General features: G+C 39.8%; 1 long non-coding RNA gene across 1 annotated transcript; it reads left to right on the top strand.

Moving 5' to 3' along the window:
• The first annotated feature begins 8,558 nt into the window (after nt 1–8,558).
• Nucleotides 8,559–10,141, top strand: LOC148153671 (uncharacterized). Its single transcript, XR_015761504.1, has 2 exons — nt 8,559–8,895; nt 9,758–10,141. It is a non-coding gene; the product is annotated as an uncharacterized LOC148153671 (long non-coding RNA).
• The last annotated feature ends 15,291 nt before the right edge of the window (nt 10,142–25,432 follow it).

The raw sequence follows: 25,432 nt of genomic DNA, 5'->3' as shown, positions 1-25,432 counted from the left end.
AGAGCATATCCTCTATGTCAACCCAGTCTTATAAAAAAGAGAGAAATAGTGATTTGTTTTGGTATATATGCAGGGGTGATAGTTTCTAGTGAGGTAACAAAACACAATGAAAGCCTGTTGTTGCATACATGGTTAAAATCCAGAGTTATCTTTTCATTTGACCAACAAACTGACTTGTATGAGCATCCACAGTGAAATATTATCTACATTCAAGCTCATGTAGGCAGACGGTTTCATTGTGCCACCATACATGAAATGAAATCAAGCAGAAAGCAACCAGACACCACTTTAAGTTCATGTTTACTTTGCTGCCGATCACATTTCCAGACTGCTGCTTAAAAACAGCAGACGTAACACAAGTGGTTTTCTGGTTTGCATTTTTAGGGTTAGCAATGAGCATCAAGTGCACTGCGGGGTACAAGTGAATACATGCTAAATTTAGTTCAAAAGAAACCAAACGGTGGATCCTTTACATATCAAAGCTGCAGAACAAGAAAGCTTATTTTCAGGATTTTTCACTGTAAGCTGTACACAAAATCCACTTGGTGCCAAGTTTATGAGAGCTGCGGTGGAAATCACACATGGAAACGTGCAGTGAATGCTTCATTTCTTCTCTCTGGATCTTGGTCTCTTGTTGTTTATCTCAGTGGGTGCCAGGTTTCTTAAAGGCATCGACACAGTGACCATGGTTCACTTACCAATAAAAGGAAAATTATTTTATGGTGTGTGTTGTTTTGCAACAACAAAAAAGAAGAAATCTGTGGCATGCAAGGGAAGTTTTACAACAAGCCCACAGAGCAGCACGAAAGAAAAACAACACCGGACTAAAAAAAAAGGGACCGCTGAGAATCTATAAGAATAAAACACTGACAAACTGGCAAGCTCCAAAAAACCTTCAGGCTCACACATCATAGGCTTGACGATTCCCCGAGTCAGAGAGCGGGACGGTGTGAAGGCTCAATGGTGGAGGTGGGAGAAAGGGCAGCAGAATGATGCATGAGGTGCAGGGAAAGGGCAGGGCTTTGATGAGGGAGACTTTGACATCCCTGGGAATTTAACTGACAGGTGCAGACAGGACTGTAGCAACAAGAAGAGTGCAGTTACTTTAGCTGCAGCGTGCAATGCCGGGGAAGATGGGGGCAGGAGGGAAAAGACAACAATGAAAAGACCAACTGTGACAAATTTGTGGACCTTTCCAGGTTAAAGGCATTAACCCATGAAAGGTGTGGAGAGGAGGTTGTGTGCTCATTGTTTATAGATTTTGATAGGAAAACCTTTACATTTAGTTTCTAACATTACAGAGGTAGTCTTGATTTTTAAATTTGAAACACTAATTGGTTCAAGTTTGCAGTGGAATACGTCAAAACGTCTCCTGCTTAAAGTGGAAAAACTGCAAACCTTTGCGTCAAATTTCTTCCACTTTTACATAAACTCATGTTCCATTTCAAACAATTTAAACAGCAAGGGTCAAAAGACTTTCATGTTCTAAAAATTGTTCTCTAATGTGGTTTTGCTGCTTATTTAAGTTTACAAGTATCATTAATGGAAGCAGACTCCAAAAAATAATTACAATGAATTAGTCTTTTAGCAGTATCACACTGAATACTTAAAGCTTCAAATAAGAGCATTTACACACTGGAAAAAAACATATATATATGATGTTTGTAATAAGGTGTTCCACACTTGTTTGCACCCATGCTCTTAAAACTTTGTAAAATACCATTTAATCCACAGGACAGTCCGTAGCAGTGTTGTATAAAGTACTGAAATCTCAGAGTCAAGTAAAAGTATAGGTACCTCTCCAAAATATGACTTTGGTAAAAGTTCAAATCACTGACTGAAATGTTACTTGAGTTAAAGTCTTAAAGTATCTGAAACGTCTCGTACTTAAATATGGAAATTGCTGTAAAAACGGATGTACTCAAGTAATGAAATGAAAAGTATAAGTAAAAAGTAAAACAAGCAAATGAAGTTTGAATGACATTTTTTATATTTTGGTAAACTTGTCAAATACAATTAAAATGATGTACACAACCAAGTGCAGGCAAAATTAAACCTGCTAATAGATATACCTGCAGGCATCATTTATTTAAGAAAATTAGGTGCTTTACCTAAACCACAAGGTTAACTTAACCTGCTTTACAACTGAACCAGCTTCTTAGTATCCCCTCCAGGACAGAAAATACAAAGTTTTTGTAAGCCTTAAGTTTTCCCTTCAAGTAAGGTCAGTGCTGAAAATGAGAAAAATAAATAGTCAGTACAGAAAATGCAGCCAACATGAAGAAAAAAAGCCGTTATCATTACTCTACTTCACAAACTATTGGTGTGAAGTAGATAACTGGCCTTGCAAAGGTCAAGTTAAGATATTCTAAAACCTTTAAGCACTAAATACAATATCGCTATGGCTTCCGTCCCCCCTTGAACAGAGGAGTCTAGGTAGCCTGCTAGAGTCAACATTAGGCCTAAGCTAAATGCACCACGTGTGGAACTGAAACAATGCCAAACAAAGTTCATTTATACAGGCAACGTTATGCTCAAGATTTCACAATAGTGCCTAGTGACCAAGCTATAGTTACTGAAACACGAGGATTATAACCATTTCATGAGAAGTTACCTCGATGCGTTTCTTCAAGTTGGACGGGGAGTTTTTGTAAGATAAAATTTCCACATCTTTGGGGAAGCATAACATACACTTCATGCGGTACGACGAATCTTTAACACCCACGAAAGAGTATATTGTGTTCAAATAAGCCCATGGGCTCTCATCACCAGCTGGCGGTTCCCCTGGAGCAGTGTCCGACGTAGTTGCAGTCGTTGTGGTCTCCGTCTCCTCCTCCATGTGGCTGCTGCTGATCGCGAGACTTGCTTTGTGTTTAATGGGAGAAGCGAAACAGGTGTATCCTATTGGTGGTGATGAACAAGCCCAGGCAAGTAGGCTACCGACTTTGTTGCAGTCAATCAGTAGGTGGGGTCAAAGCACTAGCGTTTCTCTCTCTCTCGCTTTTTTGTAACGAGTAACTAAAGCACACATTGAAAATGTATGGGAGTAAAAGTATGCAATTAAGTTTGGAAATATAGTGAAGTAAAAGTGAAAGTTATCAAAAATTTTCATACTCGAGGAAAGTATGAAGTACTCCAAAATATACTTAAGTAGTGAAGTGTTTTTACTTCGTTACTATACAACACTGGTCCATAGTATGCTTCTACAACATTTCATTTCACAAGGTTGGAGCATTCAGAAAGAGAAATAGCTTTGATCGTTTATCGTTAAACAATTTCTTTATAACCAGAACTTTTATTCAATGAATGGGGAGTGCCGATTTAGCATAAATGATTAGACTTGTGGGGCCCTATTTACAAAGCCAATAAAATAAAAGTAAAATTGTAGTTGATAAAATATCTACACTTTATGACACTTTAGACACTGACACTCTGCCATCCTGTCAAAACGACTAAATCACAGGAACTATCTGTGCACAAAACATTTTGTAAACATAGTATTTCTAAAACATTAGTACATTTTGATAATTATAGCTCATAAAAGGCTGCATGACAATGACTTGTTAGTGCAATTTCTTGAACAAAAACGACAACAGTGACCTGTAAGAGACTTTCCTACCAGCAAGTTTAATCCCTGCTCTCTGTTATTTATTATTTACTGTCAAGGCATTAATTGGTTATTGATGGCAAAATACTGCCCATAATTTGTATCAAAATTGAGTTTGATTCTGTTTAAATTCGAGCAGCGGTAATTTTACTTTGAAAATAAACTTTAATTAAACAAACTCCATAAAAAACTATGTTCTCTTGGCTTTGGAAAAACCTAATGTGATGACAAAACAAACACTGACTGTTCACATTTGATTTTCATCTCCAAACTTAAATACGATCTGATCTCTTAGTGTAATGTCGCCACTGTCCAGGTTAATCAAACTAGTTAAACCCAATTTCTCAGTAGACGGTCGTCAAAAAGATGAAAGAAAAGGACATAAACTACAGCATACTTAAAGCTATCAAGTGGAACTCCCTCCACAAAGTTTTGGTAATAGTAGTCCACCCCGACTGGAAAAAAACAGCAAATGGTACTCGAGAGAAATCAGGATTTGAATTATCTGTTCAGACAGTAAACTTGGATTTAGGTTTTCCCCATTGTTTAGGTTGGCCACAGAGTCTTGATCCTGTTACCAAACCACACATACCTCGCTGTGCTGCGTGAAAGAGAGAACTGGTGGTGGGAGAGGTGGGGGGGGGGGGCAAATCCTAGAGAGGTGAGACACCCTAAGCACAAGAGGCGTGCGCCCTGGAGATCTCTCAGGTTCCAGCTAAAACACAGACTGTTTAAGAAGGAATAATAAAAATGCCTAACCATGTTAAGCTTAAGTGTAAGTATTCTCATAACACCCCCATACAGAGGCACAAGGGAGTCCAGTCATTGAACTGGTTAGGGTCAAGCTTGCATCATTCCCCACAGCAAAACTAGATTGCTTTTCCTACACTTCCAAATTAATACAGACTAGGCTGCGTGAAATGCCAAGAATGTTTCAATCTGATTTGACATGAAGGAAGGATTGTTCAATTCCAGTGTTTCTAGCTTCCCGTCTTTCACCTGGACCCACATACAGACGGACAGGCAGTAAAAATGCCTTCCAGTTGTTTATTTCCTTTTTTATCCCTCCAGCCGATTTGAAGAGTTGGGCTGTGTATCATAGCTGACTCTGGCCTCAGGATCTTTGAGCAGATAACAGAGCAGTCTCAGGCCAGATGTGCCAAATTCATAACCCGTTATTATTCAATTACAGCACTCTATTAGAAACATCGGTTATTAACAACAGCCCACAACTCAAGCTGAGACAAAGATGAGAACAAGGCAGATTCCATCTTTCAGAAAGATATAAAACGGATTAGGGCATGTAATAAAAACCTAATGAGGTTTGACCCATTAGGCAAAAGGTTAACAATCGTCTGTTACAAGATGCAGTAACATTTTCAAGAAACTGGTGGTAAGAAAAAAAAAAGCTGCTGCAGCAGCAGCAGCAGCAGCAGCACATGTTTGAGGAAATTACAAATGAGACAAAACCACAACTTGTCACACTATAGGAATCAAGTGGGTCTCAAAGCAAAACAATGAATGATTGATTCCTGGAAAATGACTAAATCTAAGGACTCGAAGGGGGAAAAGGAAACTTGTGCAACTCCAAAACATATATATGTATAAAAATCAATCTAATGATAAAATAAACCTGTCCAGGGTGTACCCTGCCTCTCTCGCAACGACTACTGGAGATGAGTGCAACGAGAGCATTGGCATCTAAGAACAAGCGGGTACAGACAATGGATGGACAGAAGACTTGACGAATGGATAAAATAAACACAAAACACCTTTACTCATGTGAGCAAAGAGGCAAAGCTATGGATTACATTTGTTTGTCAAAGACATTCAACAAATCCTCGATCAGGTCGCTGTCATGCTCTTCAAACCGTTCTTTAAACATTTTTGTTTGGTGACAAAATGATCCTCCTGGAAGAGGCCACAGCCACCAGGATATACAGTTTTCATTAAATGGTGTAGTAGACAATCTGCAACAATCTTCAACATCCACATGGACAGTAACTCCCGACGTTTTCAATCTGAAAATTGCCAAAAATGTCACATTTCCTCCACTGGGTCATCTTCTTCCCATAATGCATCCTGGTGCTACATCTTCCCTAGGAAATGGACACACAGGTACCCAGCCATCCATGTGATGTAGAAGAATGTGATTCATCAGCCCTAGTCACCTAATCCTATTGCTCCATGGTTTAGTTCCAATGCTGACATTTCTATGTTTGTCGCCGCCGAACATTAAAAAGAGAAATCATGTGGAAATCTCAAATGATTAACTTGCTTTAGATATCCATTCCTACACATAATCTCATAAAGAAAAACATATTTTATATTTGGTTTTGTCCCTCTTTTTTAGGGTTTTTCCTTCACCCTACACTCAAAAAAATGAACTTAGGGGGTTATTAGATTAATAAAAAAATATCATGTACTTTTAACACAATAATTTCATGTTTTAAACAAAAACGTGATAAAATCATGTTGAACAAACAAGAAATTCATCAACTTAACGTTTATGAAATTGAATCATGTTGAGATAACACGATTCATTATAGTCAGACTGATCTTGTGCTGGAGGCGACGAGCGAGATCACGGCAGATCCCGATTCAACTTATTTACTTTAGTTGGACCCAATGTAATTTAATAGAACCAGACCAACTAATTTGCAATGTTTTGGACCAAATAATTGACTTTACTTGATTAAGATGAATGCAAATTTAGTTGAAACCAACTTATTTAACAGTGATACCTTCACACTATGTAAATGATGTACTCATGTCAGTGGCTAACATGTGTTAACATCACATGAAGTGATGGTTAGCTGGTAATTAATCAGCGTTTTTCTAACATTTGCACCATTTCCTGCTTGCTCCATGCTTGTGTCAAAGCACAACTGAATTGAAGTGGTTATTGCATTTATAAAAAATAACATGTTTAACAGAATTATTTTATGTTTCAAATGCAAATATGACAAAATCACGTCAAATAAACATAAAATTCAACAACCTAGCGTTAATAAAATGTATTCGAGTTGAGACAACGTGATTCAATTTAGTCAGACTAATCTCCCGCCGAAGAGGGTCTAGCGAGACCCGGAGATCACGCGAGACACTGGCGAGATTACGAAAGATCACGCGAGATGCTAGCGAAATTATGGAAGATCACGCGAGATGCTAGCGAAATTACGGAAGATCACGCGAGATCTAGTGTCTGGGAAAACTTCAAACTGTTCTTTCAAGAGAAGCGGGAAGATTCCTGATTTGGATCTGCTTAATTTGAAAAAGGTAAGATTCAGTCTATTTTCATCCGTCTAAATCAAAATAAAAATCGAAATAAAAAGATGCAAATTGAAATCATCCGACTTAAAAAAAAAACATTTTTTTCCATGTTCGGTCACGTTTCTATGTAATTGATGTACTCAAATCATGCTAACATCACATGAAGCAGTGTGAGGATCACAAAGCTGCTGTCAAGACAAAAAACGGACCCCATAAATGTTACAGTTTGGCTCCTCCTGAGGTTGTTAAAACTCCCTGGAAAAAAGTTGGACTGATGTAAATTCAGCATCTGGTGCCATACAAACTCTGAAGTCTGAGGTTTAGTGGATTGTAAACAATGGGGCCAAACATAAGTCTATTTAAATGTTTTTTTATTATTATTTTATTTCAGTACTGTTATTATGTAGGTAAATGCAGAGTGGACATTGGATACACACACACTTTTGTGGCTTTCTATCGTAATACAGATTCTTCATTTATTAATAATAAAAAGTATTAAATTTGAGTCAGAGGAACCTGCAGAAACCTTTGCTGTTAGAGCTTTAAATGTGCTTGCAATGTCCACATAAATGTCCACCTGCTAGCTATGGATTTCTAGTATTTTTTTCTGGCTGAAACACTCAGAGGATTGTCCATTATTCCTATTAGTCCATGAACAGACTTGAGCTTTCTTATTTTTTAAATACATATATTCCTCTGCTCTAAAGATGTATTTTGTTATTGTACTTGTTTTTCCATAAATAATTGTAGTTCAAAAACAATTTTTAAGTTTATCGGTTTAATTTTGAAATGTTGAGGTTTTTGTTTTGATTTTTATGTTTTATATTTTCATTGCTTTCTACCATGTTCAAGTCACCACTGTTCTGCACATACATGCTTGTGGTTATATTCAGTTTCAGAACAGCTGAAACACTGGGTGCCTTTAAATCTCAACTTAAAACCCACCTGTTTAGAGTTGCTTAGCTAAATTAGGCTTAGTGCGGTTTTAATGTCTTCAATGTTTTTAATGTTTTTGACTTTACTTTTTATCTGTTTCACTGTATATTAAATGTTGCATGACTCTGTGTTTCTGTTGTTAATTATGTAAATCACTTTGAAATGCCTTTCTGCTGAAATGTGCTGTACAAATAAAATTTGATTGATTGATTCATGATCCATTCAAGAGACTTGTACTAAAAGTTTGAATGTTCAGATACAACTCTGCTCAGGGTGAATTACATATTTTAATGTTTGAAAATCTGATCTCTTTCAGAACATCACCCGTCTGTTATCCACCTACATAAGCACTGGTGAAGTGGGTCATCGGCCATCAAGTTTTAGATTGCAGTGGCTAATGATAAGTTTTGCCAGATCTAAAATGACTGAATCTAGTGTTAGAGCGATCATAAGGGTTCAGCTAAACTTGTATTTGGCAAGTCAGTTTTATTTGTCTTTATTTGCGTGGGGATGTGGAACTGTAAGGAGTGTTGTCTCTCTCTGTCTAGTAGATATGAGCTGCTATCAGCCCTGTGCTAGCTACAGAATAGTACAGAGCAAGGGGGAAGAAGGATGAGCAGCAACATGAGATTGTGATTGACAGCACTAAAACTCTCCTGCCACTGACTGGTTGTTTCTAGCACTGGGAGAAGGCAGAGGAAATAGATTTTTCACAGTATATCCCCCTATACTGAACCCTTGTTTCAGACATAAATATTTCTTAGGTGACAGCTTCAGTTAGAAGTTTAAATAAAATGTTAAACTTAATTTTAGTCATGGCATAATGAAAGGAGAATAACAATTTTAAAGATCTTTCAAATAGGCTGCAAGCCACTGATCACTTTCGTTGTGACTTCATTTGAATTTAAGTTTTCAAGTGTGTGACCCTATAGTATACTGCTGGATTTTTGCGGTTGTTCTCATTGTTTTCTGATCTGCATATTTAGGAAAACACGGCTGAAGTCAGACGAGGGTGCATCCTAAAAGGCCTGTGTGCATACCTGGATGAAGATCCAGAGAAGCTGGAGAAAGAGTACATGGTATGTTAATTTATCTTTGTGTCCACAAAAGAGGTGATGATAGTTGGAGTTAATTGGACTTCCTGTGAATTACCAATAAATTTAAAGTAAGAGAAGATCATTAAAACTTTTTTTTTCACTTGGGTACATTCAATTTTAATTTGACTTTTGAGATGCTTTTAGATTTCTCCCACAGAAAAGGATAATCATTAGTAAGATTGATATAATTACAGTTATTGTTAAGTGGGTTTAAAATGAGGATTTTTAGGTGAGTTAAACTCCACAAAAAGATCTTTGGCCTGTTTTATTTAGCCTTATTTTCTAACAGCATTGTTTCATATGCAGACAAAAATATGAACTAACTTTACCTAAGATGTTAGTACTGATCTATTTGGAAATAACTACCACACATAGTCATGACATTTCCTCCATCCAGGAAATAAGACAGGTTCTTCATGTATAAGATGTTTGGTTTGTGTACAGAGTCAGGGCTTTGTTTGCACATAAGTAGGACTGGTTTGGAATGACAGTCTGTGTGGTGGATCCTCAGACTGTCATTTCAATTGAGGAGAACAGGCCATGGAATATGGGGCCTATTTGGGATTCATCCCTTCTCTTCATGTTTTTCCATATGAGACAATATACCGTATTTTCCGCACCACAAGGTGCACCGCATTATAAGACGATTTTTGTGAAAATGTAGAAAATATGGTACCTTTTCTAAATGGGAAATCTTACCACTGGACTCACAATTAACACAGACAGATCTTTGATGGACCTTAGCTGTTGGTGAGTCAGCCAAACAAGTGTAAAGTTATTTTTTTATTTAATGAGATGTGAAATCTCTCCTCCCCAAATCCCCACCCATGTTCCCATCATCAAGGTGCACAAATGGCCGAGACCGTCTGTGGAATCTTCGTTATCCGACCGGAGAGTGCAGAGCCTGGCGATGCCATTGAGGATGTTGGGATTCTCCTGGACGGGGTGGAAGTGATGAACAACTTGAGCAATCTATCTTTACATGTTTTTCTAAAGACCGCAATGGAAAACTAAATTTTAACTGTTACATTTCGCAAAGTTGAGCGAATTTACTGACACTTTTTATGTTGTTAAGAATTTGATCTATGCTAAACACAGCCCAGTTTTTTTCTGGAAAAACAAAACTGACCTTTTGTTGTTTATTTCAACTTTCAACTCAGCTGTTTTTTGTGCTGTGTAAAAAGAAAATGGATAACAATTTTGAAAATACAGTTCATGTTGTACTTTTTCTCATTGTTGAGTGTTCTTTCTTCTTTCAGTGTGGTCTTAAAACACTTAATTTAATAGCACTTAAGAAAATGTCTTTGATTTAACATAATTCAATCATGGAAAGATTTTCCACACGATTAAATAGCTTTCTTTCAGCATGAAGCATGTTTGTTCAGCTAACTTAATTTTCATGAGTTGGATCAACTTAATTAAGTAGTGTGAAGTTATCAGTGTAAAATTAGTTAGGCTGGCTCTATTAAATTACATTGGGTCCAACTAAAGTAAATAAGTTGAATCAACCACAAAAATTAAGTTGAACCAACACATTTCCTTTAAATTGGAATAACCTTAATAAATTAAGTTGAACCAACACATTTCCTTTAAATTGGAATAACCTTAATAAATTAAGTTGAACCAACACATTTCCTTTAAATTGGAATAACCTTAATAAATTAAGTTGAACCAACACATTTCCTTTAAATTGGAATAACCTTAATAAATTAAGTTGAACCAACACATTTGCTTTAAATTGGAATAACTTTAATAAATTAAGTTGAGCCAACACATTTCCTTTAAATCGGAGTAACAAAATTACATAGTGCTGAAATAAAGCAAAGTAATCAGGTGGAAAATCTTTCCATGATTTTTTTATGTTAATCCAAAGAGTTATTTTTTTCAGTGTATTAGCAATAATGCACATCCATCCACCTGTCCGTTGTATTTTACTCATGCAATATCAAATTTGAACTCTGAAAATACAAACAATAATAACTAAAAGCCTTAGTTGTTAGTGATTGATTTTTAAGGCATGTTATGGAAATATTCTGACTTATATTAACTTGCCAGGATATAAAAAAAACCCAGTTCACCAGAAGGAGGTGGCTGCCTGCTGGATGCCACTGTCCTACTGACGAGGAGCCCCAGAGGACAGCAGGAGAGAAGTTGGTGAGGAGGCGATGGCCCCACACAATTTCATGGCTTATTCTCTGCAGATGTGTCTGTGGTAGCTCATGCAAAGATTTAGTTTGTCCGCTGACAGGGGTGATGGATAGGCCGAGTCCCCACAGTGACCAAAAAATGAACAATTCCAAGGAGCAGAGAAGTTTAAAATAAATCTTAGACATGCACTTTAAATTCCTGTGATGAGAATATACAAAGGGAGCTTTGGTTTACGGATAGTAAGAAGCATATTAAAGATACAGTGATCTAAGCTTTCCACGGAGAAGTTATTGTTTCAAAATCAAGTGTGCTGCAGGACATTGAAGGTTTGAAAGGATGAAACGAAGCAACTTTGTTGTAATGCATTTTGCACGTTTTCTGCTGAAGTGGAATAATGAAATTAATAATGTCCCATCACGTTGACATCTTATAGGTCACAGCTTCTTTCTGTATCTGAAAAAGTCAAGCATAAAGCGACATCTGCAAAAGCACGAAATGACAAAAGAGAGAAAGGATGAAATGACCAGAACCCACCATAATCGAGTCCGCTGCAGTTCGTCAGATTAACAACCAATTGTGCCTTCATAGATTGGGTTTTCCTTTGTAGAAGCTTTTAACACCTTCTGTGTTTCCTCTGACTTCATCTTTAAAGATCTCACTGGCACTGAAATTGGCCAACTTTGATTCTTCCTCCAGCAGTAACAAGTTCCACATGAAGAGTGCTTTATGCCGTCTGTTAGCTTTTAGGTATGGTGATCTCACTGACTGAAAACCACTAAAAATGTTTGAGGTTTCAACTAGCCATTGGCGAGGGTCAACAGTCAAGTTCTCAGTGCATCTTTAATTTTGATTCTTTTCGAGGAAGATTTTGACGAGACAATTAAGTGGTTTAATCTATGGACAAGAAAATAAACCGCGCTCTTTTAAAAATCTATTCAACTTGCTTTGTTTTTTAAATTTACATAAGTCAGAAAAACCAGAGTATTTTTAGTTTACAAACAAGACAAGTAAAAATATGTAATGAGGTGACAGGAAAAGGAAGCATAAGAAGTGTACTGGAGTGGTTTCCCCATTCACCTGGAAAAAAAAAAAAAACTGTTTCACTTCATTTAAATTTTGGGAATTTCCCTCAGGATGAGCCAATAACATGCTTAAGACACATGATTGATGAGATCCTATGGCTGATGAAAACAAAGCAGATGTTTTATAACCAACAAAGTCCTCATGTGTAGAATTTTTATGGAGAGCCAACTTCAATCCGGTTTGTTTAGCAAGATGACAAAAACATCCAGTGTTTTAAGAGGCTGGTGAAATGACTTCATGTTACATGTGAAGATAATTGCTCCCCAGAATGAATACATTTTTCCTAATACGATACTCCAAACCTGCTAATTTGATTCATGGTCACAGCGAGGCACTTAAAATATCTGCAGGGAGTCATTCATCGGGAGTATTTTCCTGAGGAACGCAGAGCAATCTGGCCCAGATTCACATCCAACAGTGTGCAATCAAGCAACATGTAGAGTTTGTAGAGTTGTTGAGTTTAAATGACTGAATCGTTTTCATGGCTGCTTTTAAAACCTGTGCACTCGGGTTTTTACAAATTTCCGTGTTGATGTCAGTCCCGTCATTCCAGGTGTGCTGGTTCTCCACATCCCCTGAGGAAAACCTCAGGATGCTCGACCTGCTGAACAAAGTCTGGGGTTTTCCCGTGTTTCCAGAACCTCCTCTGTACATCCGATCATAATTCCTTCAGGGGAGAGAGTACATTGCTTTTTAATGTGTTCTCTCCTCAGCTTCAGTCAGGTGTTCCAACTATTTAATTGGAATGTTTTCCTTAATCTACAGACCTACATGTGCAGACACAAACCCAAAATTCTTAAAGAGAGCGAAAGATAATTTCAGGAGTAAGAATGAAGTATATAAAAAAAGAGAAAAACAATTATATTAAAAACATGCAGCTGAAAATTGTTCAGCTGCAGTTCAATGTAGTTTGGCTCTGATTGCAGATTAACTGATTACCCCCAAATTATTTTTATCAGATCCTTTACTGGCAGTGAAATCAAGCTGAAAGCGACAAGTGAAAAATAAAACTATTGAACTAAACTCTAAAAAGTGGGTTTTAAGATATTTAAAGGGGCAATATTATGTAATTTCCAGGCACAGTGTCATTTTATAGCACAAACAAGTAGCAATTTACTTAAAGAAATCTTTTTGAACAATATACTTCAGCAAACATCACCCAGTTGCATCGGTATCAGCACTGAAACAATGACACATAATGTGTAGCCCTTACTGTGCCGTTTCATTTATCCAACTTGATCTTCTTGTTCTGTTTCACTAAAGTCCTGAGATACAAAAAAATAAGCTTACAAAATAAACTCACATGAGCTTACTGGCTTTTCTCTGCTTTTGGCTAAGATCACATAAAATGTGATATTACTAAGACTCCAAATTGTAAGACTTGATTAATTGTTTTGCTTTATTCTGGGGGTTTTTAATATGACACATCCTGATATATTACTTGGCAAGAAAAAAATTACTATGACATAAAGTTGAAACATGAAAAGTCAAACACACAATATTAACAATATAATGATGAATATATACATTTTAAATAAAAAAAATACAATATTTTCTCCCATATGATGCCAATTGAATTGTAGCTTTTTCTGGATTGTCAGACAATTATATTACGTGGCTTCAGTGCACTAATGGAAAAAAAAAGCACATTATCTTACCATAGCTAGAGCAACTGCTATACAATAAGTACTCGTGTGTCCTGCAGGGTCAATATGAAACCCATTTGTTCCTACGGAAGATATTTAAGGTCATTTTATTTGTTTCCTGCCCTCACATGAACTGGTCAGTAATCTCCCTCAACCTACATCCAAAGGCCTTTTCCTTTCCACAATACAGTAACTCTACAATAAGACAAGAAGGCTGATCCCATCAGCTGGGGGCTAATCAGCCCAAGCAGGGGAGCCGAGGTAAGTATCTGGAGGAGTACCGAGATGGGTCAGCTGGGTGGAGAGGTGGGGGGCTGCCAGACAGGAGGCAGCGGCCTGCACGAGTTACCAAGGAAAGGAGATGACAACTGAACCTTAGATTAAGTTTCAAAAGGCTCCAGCGGAAAGGAGAGATGGGGAAGGAAAAGAGAAAAAAAATTGAGATGGAAGTACAACAAAGATCGTTAAGGGATAATCTGGAAGAATTAGGAAGATTAAAAAAAATGTCTGTGCAGCTTTACAAGTGTCAAAATGCAAAGCAAGTTTAGATTATATTGTATGTATGCTTATTTTCTTAAACTGCATGTTTCTAAAACAATTTTAAGTAAAAATCTTCCTTAACACTGATCACACACAAACACATAGGTGTCATGATTCGTGGTTGTGAGTGGTGAGGGAGACGCCGGGGAACCCAGGTAGTCATGATGATAAGAAGATTTAATGACCAAAAAAACCAGGAGGAACAGAAAATCACTGGTAGCACAGGAACAGAACACAGACGTGAGACGAGGGTGTAGCACGACGAGGATCCGACAAGGAACACTGACAACAGGAGGGACTAAATACACAGGGAAGGTAATCAGGGAACGGGATACAGCTGGGAGCAATCAACAGGGAAGACAGATTCACAGGGGAAACTGGACTAACACAGAAAAACTACACAGAAAACACAGATCCTAACAGTACCCCCCCCTCAAGGGCAGCTACCAGATGCCCAACAGAAAACAAAAAAGAACAACCCATCAGGGTGGGCGGAGGGGCGATGGAAGGAGGGCCAGAGTCCAGAACAAAAAACCACCCATCAGGGTGGGCGGAGACCCAGGAGGCAGACCCCTCGAAAGAGGTCCAGCGGGCGTCGCCGGCGCAGGAAACGGAGTCCCGGAGGCGGGTCCGGCGGTCTCTTCCGCCGGCGCAGGAAACGGAGTCCCGGAGGCGGGTCCGGCGGTCTCTTCCGCCGGCGCAGGAAACGGAGTCCCGGAGGCGGGTCCGGCGGTCTCTTCCGCCGGCGCAGGAAGCGGAACCCCTTGGGCGGGTCCGGCGGTCTCTTCCGCCGGCGCAGGAAGCGGAACCCCTTGGGCGGGTCCGGCGGTCTCTTCCGCCGGCGCAGGAAGCGGAACCCCTTGGGCGGGTCCGGCGGTCTCTTCCGCCGGCGCAGGAAGCGGAACCCCTTGGGCGGGTCCGGCGGTCTCTTCCGCCGGCGCAGGAAGCGGAACCCCTTGGGCGGGTCCGGCGGTCTCTTCCGCCGACGCAGGAGGCGGACCCTCGGAGGCTCAGGTGGGCCGGCAGGCTCGGGTGGGCCGGCTGGAGGGCCGGCTGCAGGCTCGGGTGGGCCGGCTGGAGGGCTCGGAGACTCGGGAGGAGGGCTTGGAGACACCAGGAGCTCGGGAGAAGGGACCAGGTCATCAAACTCGGGAGGAGGAGGCACTAGAAACTCTAAAGTCTCGGGGGGAGCAGACTCAGGAAACTCGGGGGGAGCAGACTCAGGAAACTCGGGGGGAGCAGACTCAGGAAACTCGGGGGGAGCAGACTCAGGAAACTCGGGGGGAGCAGACTCAGGAAACTCGGGGGGAGCAGACTCAGGAAACTCGGGGGGAGCAGACTCAGGAGGCGGAGTCTCGGGGGGAGCAGACTCAGGAGGCGGAGTCTAGGGGGGAGCAGACTCAGGAGGCGGAGTCTCGGGGGGAGCAGACTCAGGAGGCGGAGTCTCGGGGGGAGCAGACTCAGGAGGCGGAGTCTCGGGGGGAGCAAGCAAACGCCGCCTCGGCGCGGGAACCGGAGGCAGCGGGGACAGACGCTGCCTCGGTGCGGGGACCGGAGGCAGCTGCAGGCGGGGCCCAGGGACCGGGACCTCCGGCGGCTCAGGGCTGCGATGACGGCTTTGCCCAGGGGCCGGGACCTCCGGCGGCTCAGGGCTGCGGTGACGGCTTTGCCCAGGGGCCGGGACCTCCGGCGGCTCAGGGCTGCGGTGACGGCGTGACCCAGGGGCCGGGACCTCCGGCGGCTCAGGGCTGCGGTGACGGCGTGACCCAGGGGCCGGGATCTTCGGCGGCTCAGGGCGGCGGAAACGGCGTGACCCAGGGGCCGGGATCTCCGGCGGCTCAGGGTTGCAGTAACGGCGGGGTCCGACTCCCGGCGGACAGAACGCCAGCCGAGTTCCCACCCAGGGATTCAGGCTGGCTGGAGCTCCGCCACAGAACTCCTCCGCTCTGGATCCCCGCCGCCGCCTCCGTCGCGGTCCGCGTTGCCTGGGTGCGTCGAGGTCCGAGGCGAGACCAAGTTCCTCCAGCAGCAGCGGAGAAGGCAAGATCTCTACGTCCTTGTAGAGATCCCGTTGAGCCAACTCCAACTGCTGCTGGAACCAAGCCTCGCTACCCCACACGCTGGCGTCCTCACCTTTTTTCTGGTCGGATCCTACTGTCATGATTCGTGGTTGTGAGTGGTGAGGGAGACGCCGGGGAACCCAGGTAGTCATGATGATAAGAAGATTTAATGACCAAAAAAAACCAGGAGGAACAGAAAATCACTGGTAGCACAGGAACAGAACACAGACGTGAGACGAGGGTGTAGCACGACGAGGATCCGACAAGGAACACTGACAACAGGAGGGACTAAATACACAGGGAAGGTAATCAGGGAACGGGATACAGCTGGGAGCAATCAACAGGGAAGACAGATTCACAGGGGAAACTGGACTAACACAGAAAAACTACACAGAAAACACAGATCCTAACAATAGGAGAGTATTGCAGATCCATGTTTGCCAGTTTTTCCCTTTATACCATGACTTGGCCCAAAGACTAAATGTGTTTTATGGTTGGTTTTTGAGCAGATTTTATATCCAGAAAATGTTCAACATGTGTACCTTTTATTGTCTTGGTCAAAAAAATGAATGCATTGTGATTATTTGAAGAAATAAACATCTTCCACCTCTTGTGAATACAGGTTTTTATTTTCTCTTTTCACATTGCCTCAAACATAAATACAGCCTTAATGCAGATTTTTAGGAAAATAACAATAGAAAGCATTAATGGATTGAAAAAGAAAACCATATAATAAATGTTGTAAAAAAACAACAACAAAAACATAACATTGGCATTGATTTGTTTTGCCAAAGTTAAAAAGGAAAGCAATTAACAGTATATTGTAAGCTAGAAATGAAAAAGACAAATGGATACAGCTCACATCGAAACAGTTTTTTTTTGTCCTAAATTGAAATTCTTTGCTTTATTGCATTGTACATTTGTTAATGTATTTTGTATTTTGAATGTTTACCTCTTGTCAAAAAGTTACGTACAAAATAAGAGTTCCAAAATATGAGATGTTGGAAGACTGTTCTTCATAAAGGCACTGTGTCTTTCCTCAGCATAATAACAGCTTGTAAACACATGTGGTTTAAGTATAATTAAACAGCAAATCAAAAGCACTTTAAACATTTAAAAGGTAAACCTTTTGTATAAAACATACCGCAAAAAGTTTAGCATATGTTAATGTCTCTTAGATGGTAGAAAAGACACCACCTCTATTCTTTATACTCTCATTTTTTATTTATTTGCCATTACTAAAAATTGTTTTTACATGTTTTCAAAGTTGATCCAATTTTCTTTTTCAGTCCACAGCTCAATGGCTTGCATTAATGCATTTGGCATGGATTTTTTTTTTTTTTTGCTCATCTGTAAAGACCATTAAAACCGAATGATATACACTCCATGACTAAACGAGAGGAGGAACCATAGGAAATAATTCAGAGGGTTTGGTAAACATCCAGACCAGCAGTGGATTTGCTTTGATATGGAAGGAGCTGGCCTATTTGGATGGGCACCAAAAGATATAAGTAATGGCATTACAAGTTCATCAACGGTATTATAGGCAGTGGCTAAAAAGTCAGACAGTCAGACAAAACAGTGATAAAGGTCACAAGACATAAAATTCCTTGAAGGTAGATTACACACTACTAGCCAGAGCAACAACAGTTTAATAGAGTTTGAGTTGTGGATTTGCAAATATTGACACAAATAAGCGAACTAAAAAAGTCCTGGTCGCCCAAGATGGATCACAAAAAGGGAGGAGGTCATATTGTATACTTGGTTTCACAGAATCTATGACATTTGGATTTTGAGGAACAGTGGCAAAAGCCATTGTTGAACGTTTGGTTCCATAAGAACCAAATGTGAAAGGAGTCACTGGGGTCAGATGGGACCAAAACTGTTTTTTTTCTTTTTTTCTTGTTTTTTGCCTGCCTAGAGGCAAAATGCAATGTGTGGCAGGAATAAAACGATGCACATCCCTATGAACACTCACTGAAAATTGTGGAGGCAGCCTTATTATAGAGGGAGTCTTCTTTTCACAAGGGACATTGAAGCTGGAGTGGCTGAGAAGAACAGTGACACTAAATATAGCATAGTCCTGAGGAAAAAAACAAACTGGTAAATGCTGCAAAAAAAGATGTGAGACTACAGTAGAGGTTTGCTTTCTAGAAGGACAATCACTCTAGACATATACAGCTAGAAATACAGAAAAATAGTCTAGACCAAAACAGATTTATTTGGTAGAATAGTACAGTCAAAGCTCCAGAAGGGATGTTTCAAATAAGACATCTACAGTAATGCATGTGAACAAATTAGGATTACTTTCATAAACAACAGTGTTAAAAAGAAAAAAAAAAAGATAGAAGCTGGTTAATGAACAATGGTTTAACTTGACTATAAATCAGGAGGATTAGGAGGCAAATGTGAGGTATCCTAATCTCACTGGGGAGGCCCCTTGGCTCGACTGGTGTGTTTTACATTAGCCAAATCAAATGCCTTCTGCCAGTGAAATGCCCAGCAGATTTGGGCTCAGACTACACAAAACACACAGCCTATCTGCTAAATGTCAAAGCAAAAAAAAAAGAGAGATGAGAAACTGGCTAATATAGATAAGGGTCCTTCATTCTTCTGTCATATTCATTCCATTAGGCTTACATCACCTGCCCCCTGTGCAAGACGCAAGTTAACAGAGCATTAAAAAATTCATCATGTACACATATTAATAGGCCATGTATTTTCTGCTCAAATTAACTGCATCTCATCTTGAAACATCCGCTCATGCAGAAGTAACAGCATGCACTGTATAAATATTTCAGAGTGCCTCACTTTCTCTTAAAGTTTGGAAACTTGCACAGAATTCATACGGAGAAGCAAACAATTTGCAGTGACAGGCCTGACTACAGATAAGCTGATGATGCATCAAAGCAAACGGCGAAGAAAATTTTAACTTCTTGATAAAGGCAACACTCAGAGGGAACTTCTGAGCTGAACTCCTGCTGAACCTGAAGCTTTAGCCTGTATTTTTAGCTTGCTGCCTGAATGAGAAGAGTACCATCAATATGCACGTTCGGTAATAGAGCCCAGTAACTCTATATGGCCCCTTGATGTAGATGCTTTTTGCTGCTGTGTATGGACGTATTAATTATAGGTTTATGCTTTGACATTATTTACCAAGGGAAAGCATTTGTGAGTATCTAGATTTAAACTCTGTCGTATTTGTCAGAGGTAAACAAAGGAACGGAGACTTTGGACCTCGCAACTACACACCAGCTGTCCCACTTCCTCTTGTAACAAATTCAAAAACACAAGACAAAATAATGGAGGTTATGAAGCAATGGGATCTGAGGTAAAGGCCAGATTTGTATTAAGGTCAATCTATCAGCATCCTATTACATCTAAAGGAGTGGCCTCCTTTAGATGTATTATGTGAAATGAGGTGGAAAATCTGAAGCATGCTCGGGAAGAAAGCAATCTACTGGGTTGGCGCTATATATTTCTTTACTTATTTCGCGCTTGTCTTTCATCCAAACATAATTACTTAAAGGCGGTTGAAGTTGACGATGTGATTTCTGCTCCTGGTGTTGATCGCGAGTATGGAAGTAGTGACAGAAATGGAATTTCAAGTTGGCAAAAAAAACAGGATTTCCGACATGAAAACTGATTGCTAGCAATGAAGATGACCTGCAGGCCATTATAAGGCCAATCTGGGATTCCTTTACAGTTCAGCAGTACCACAGGCAAATCGCCTCCTGATGCATTTATTCAAGCAACAGGAGAACCTAACCAAGCTTTGAGTGCATAGAAATGAACATACTTTTCAGAAGCTTGACATTTTGTTTAAAATATGATTTTGTTTTATGACATTGGATTGTGGGTTTTTGTCATCTCTAAGCAAAATTATCAAAATTATAAAAAACAAAAGGCTGAAAAATATTTGAATATGTTTAATAAATTCATATACTGGCCTTTGCATTCCTAAAGGAGCGACAAAAAAAATACATTTATTAATGCGAGTCAACTTTTTGATCAACTGTTTTTATAGGCAGGAACTGCTGAGGTTTTCTGGTTAATATCTAGATGATTAAGAAAAGGCATGGGAGAAAGTGCTGTGGTCTGAGATTGAAACTGAGCAATTTCGCAGCTCAGATCAGCCCACCATGCTCGGAAAAAGACAAACGATGATTATTACCGGAAAAATTCAACTGTCCAGCACATGACGGAAGAATGATGGTTTGTGGATGTTTTTCTGCTTAGGGTACAAGGTGATTTTACCACATCCCAGGGACAATCGGTCATTTGCTGTAAAATCTAGGATGAGACAACTAAAGATGGATCATGGATGAATCTTCCAGCATGAAAGTAACTCAAGATACACTGGTAAGGGAACAATGAAGGGACCAAAGAAAAAGACATAATGGTGCAACCTAGTCCGTCACAAGACTGTACTGTAAAATATCTGCCAGAATTTTTGTGTTTTTAGGACTGCAATTACAATGGTTCATCAAAAATGACAAATATGCAAAGTCAAAGACCGCAGCTTTCAATAATTGCTGTGTGGAAGAGATCCACAGTCCTAGGAGGCGCCGTTCAAGCAAAGCCAATGTAGTTATGTACGAACCGGTACATAAAAAGGCAACAATGGTAATACATAGTCAGTGGTCTCTTTCAGATCAAACTTTCAATTAAGGATATAAATGTATTCTTTATGCCTCAAGTTCACTTGAGAGCTACAGAATTTCTTTTAGGAAATTTTGTCACCGGGATAAACATAAGTTTGATTAAACATAAAATATAAACACTGAAAGGAAGAACCAAAATGCCCAAGAGAGGAAGCAAAGGGTCTATCAGGTGTTTCAGAAGCTCTGCTCAGAGCCGACACACTGGAAAGGTAAAATATCATGGTTCATAGACCGATTGGCAACATTATGGATTCTAGGTTGAAATAAATAAATGTAGTCACAGCACAAAGCTTCAATGTTCTCAGTTCTGAAAACCATCAGAGAGGTTAGCTGGATAATCTGTCTGCATATAGTCACGGTTCTACTGTTGATGATTGTGATGATGATGATGATGGTTCTAAATGTGATGCATTTAGCCACATATTTGCCCTCCGAGAATACAGATTATATGTTACTCCACCCATTGTCAATAAATCCATCCAGATCATCATCACTTCAACTGCTTAGTCAGTTCCCACAACCCCCAACGTCACCGGCCACTGTCCATTATCCAGCAGACCAATAAAGATGAGATCACTTTTGACCAGTGGTCATTCAGACTGTCTGACCCCAACCCCCCACATTTAGGACAGAAGAGGTTGACCACAGCCTTTTGTGGACCCATTGTGATGGTCTAAAGAGCGGGACCCGATCTGTGTGGTCACCCTTCAGTGATTGATGCTGATCTGACCTCGGCAGTGGCCCGTCCCAAAGACGGTGGTCAACATGAAGCTACAGTTAGTCTGGAGTGGTTCTTTTAAATATTTCAATCACCAGTAAAATCTATGAACTATTACACATTCTGTAACTCTGGATCTTTTGTTTATTCATGTCATTCATGCTCTTGTCTTTTTTTTATTAGTGTATTTTTATGATGTCAATCCATTGTACTGCATTTTTCATGCAAAAACATGAAACAAAACAGAAAACAGTTTTCTTCATTTTGACGTTCTTTTGATGGCTTCGTGTTTCAATTGACATTTCAATTCTTTATTCTTCTTTGTATTATTTTTAGCATTTAATCTCCAAATTTTATCGCCGTCTTGCACCGTTCCTCTAAACTTTAAACATTCACTAGCCCCTTTCCATTTCTCAAAGTTTTAAAATGCTACTTCTTTTTTCCTTTTCTTATTTTTGGATCTTCTTTTACAAGTTTATGGAATTCCCAAATTCCCTCGACTATTCTTCTTGCACCATACTTTATTCACATTGCTTCGCCATGCTGAAAGCTGTCGTGCACACTTTTACCCAAAGTGAACCACCCTCGGGCTTCTTTGGGTAATATGTAATTTCCCAAACCTCTTCCTCCTTTCACTCCCACCATAGGACGTCCTTAAGGAAAACCTCCCATCACCTCCTATCTGCTCCTTTTCCTGTCATGGAGAGAACAGTCAGCGCACCTCTCCACAGCCACTAATGCCTTCCCGCCCCCCTGTTTAAAGAGGTGACAACACCTCTCTCACTTGCCATCAGTGGTGCGGCTCCGCAGGGTGCTGCACAGCTGAGCTAACTCTGAACATGGCTGTAAAGTGACGGAGAAGCCCTGGGACTGTCAACCAGCTTGTAGTTTACTTCTCCCTCGTTTCTCCTCTCCCGGTTCAATCTGCCCACGTTACACTCTCACACCCTGTCAGCGATTCTGGCATCTCCATCAAAACACACTTCAAAGAAAATAAACAGCTTTTCCACTGGCCCCAACTTTTTTTTCTTTCCTGCCAAGTGAAAGAGGCCGTTTTACTAAAGCCATGAAGAAAACATGTGAATCCCAACAAATTACAAAGTTCTCAAATAGTCAGTTCATTTCTGTAAAATTCAAAAAGTGAAACAAGATATATAGATTCACTTCTCACAGATCAAGGATTTCATCCTGACAATTTAAGACTTGTTTATGATTAATAGAGGCAGAAAAATCAGTTTGTCAGATAATAAGACAAATCATAACATATTTTACTACAAATGTTACTGTATGACCATCTAATGGCCTATAAAGACTTGAGTGTGACCTGCGGTCAGTCATTTACACCCCTCCACAAGGGGGGTGATTAACAAAAGGTAATTTCTTAAGAAGCTAGTCTTGTAGAAATTGCTGTATCCAAGCATATTGTAGAAAGTTGAGTGGAAGAGAAAAATGCAGTAGAAATTCCCGGTCATGGCTGGAACATGTTTTCAGGAAATGCTTCTGTAAAGCCCCCAATAACATGTCAAAAGACTTAACTGGGCTAGTGAAAAAAAGACTGTTTAGCTGCTCAGTGGCGCAAACTCATCTGTTTAGATAAAATGTTGCATTTCATTAGGAAACCAAAATTCCAGAGTCTGGAGGAAGAATGAAGAGTCACAAAATCTAAGTTACTCGGAGGTCCAGCATGGTTTCCACTGTTGGTGATGATTTACGGGAGCCATGTTAACAGCTGGGGTTGATCCCAGTGTTTTATCAAGTTAAAAGACAATCAGCACACATGTCTACCATGAAGCTATGAAGCACCTCATCTTGATATGAAACTTTATGGAGATGTTAATTTCATTTTTAAAGCAGGACAAAACTGTCCTGAATCAAATCAAAAAAGATGAAACAGCAGAGCATTTGGTTACAAACTATTGTGCATAATTGATCATAAAGTAAACTCTGCGTTTACAATTTCTTTATATGATTTTTAATTGTCGTTAGCTCTCACACTGGCCAAATGTGAGACAAAAATATTGACTAATTTTCCAACTAATGCAACAATTACAGCTGTCAAATATCATGCTGTCCCTCAGCTTTGAAAAGACAGATGGAAGTGATGTCAGAGTGGACTATGTGCTTTCACTTGACCTATAATTGGCTCATGGTCCAAGGAAACAGAAATATAGTGACAGACATACTAAAATGATCACATTTGAATTTTTCCCCCTTTTTTAACAGATGAGAGGGTTGAATGATAAGTGATCAATTTTTTGTTGTGGTCTTTCCACACAGTGTGTACTGATTTTAAAAAATGTAACATTTTTAAAAAAAACTGGTGGTTATGTTCTTTCACTGGCTTTATGTGCATCTGTGAACAAATGTCAATAGAACCAAGGGAAATTGAAATACTATACCTGTAAAAACAAATCAAGAATTTGATTTGTTTGTTAGTCATGTCAAAGTCAGCTATATAACCTATTGTTTTTGTGAAGAATCATTGCTTTGTAATAAATATTTTGGGATGACGGTTAAACGAATAAAAAAAACACTCTCTCAAAGGCCAATAAAGTTGTTTTTTTAGAGAAGTCTGAATGGTAGAGTTTTACAAAACGGGTCACACAACCTCCCTTTTTCCTGCATTAAGGGTTTCAAAATTCACTTCCAACATTAATCTTTTCTTTATATCTTATCATAGGGGGTCAAAAGCCAAGTCTCTCCTTGGGGAGAAGATAAGAGATTTATTGAGCAGGTCCTGCAGCGTGGTCAAATGCTCCTTTTAGATCAATGAATTGTTACAATATTTAGGACTTCCAAAACAAATGTTTTAACTTTGACCTTTTTTATCCCCTTTGTTTGCTTAATATTTCCATTTGTGGACTGTAATTCTCTAGATGTGTGACCTAAATCTGATTTTATGACTGTTATTCAAAATACTTCTGAACAAGTCATTTTTGGCATTAAGATTCATACCAATTTTTTATTTTTTTTTCCGAGGTTGATATTTATGCAAATGTTGCCGATTAGATCTGCATCTCTCATATCATTGAGGGTCTTGGTGGGGGAAGAGGTACCAAATCCTCCAACCTTCTGGTTATAGGATAAATGGCTTATTATAAAATGTAGCAGAGAGACAAATGTGTATTTTCACACTTCTCTCTAAATACATCACATTCACATTACAAATCGCTGGTCTTATTTACATGCTGTTGTGCATTATTTTACACTCCCTCTTCAGTACATGTCTCAGTCTGTCATAAGCACGGGTTGAACATGTGAGTTGCCTCGCTTACAGCTCTGTGTGAAGATGGCTAGATCCACGAACACATGTCAGAAAGTAGGTAATGTTCTCTTACACGAGACAGCATGGAGGCGCCAACTGTGCTAGGGACATACATACGATCCACAAGACAACACATCCTATGAAAACAAAGAGTCATTTACATGCACATATGAATGTGTTGCATGTGCACTGCACGCAGTGATGGGCATCATCTGACCTTTCATGCCAAGCCACAAGGGACGAGGACCTGTGGTCTTTTGACACGACCTTGATCATTTGGGGATTCTTGTGCCGAACCCAAACAATAAACCCTGAAATCTAATCTAATATCTATCTCGGAAAGACAAAGAAACACCTGAGGAGGAGGGGTAAAACCAAGAGGGGCACATGAGTCC

The sequence above is a fragment of the Poecilia mexicana genome, unplaced genomic scaffold, assembly GCF_051168715.1.
Source record: "Poecilia mexicana isolate PSO_F unplaced genomic scaffold, ASM5116871v1 scaffold_19, whole genome shotgun sequence".
NCBI lineage: Eukaryota > Metazoa > Chordata > Actinopteri > Cyprinodontiformes > Poeciliidae > Poecilia > Poecilia mexicana.
Note: the sequence above shows the minus strand (reverse complement) of the source record. Positions and strands in the feature narration are given on the sequence as shown.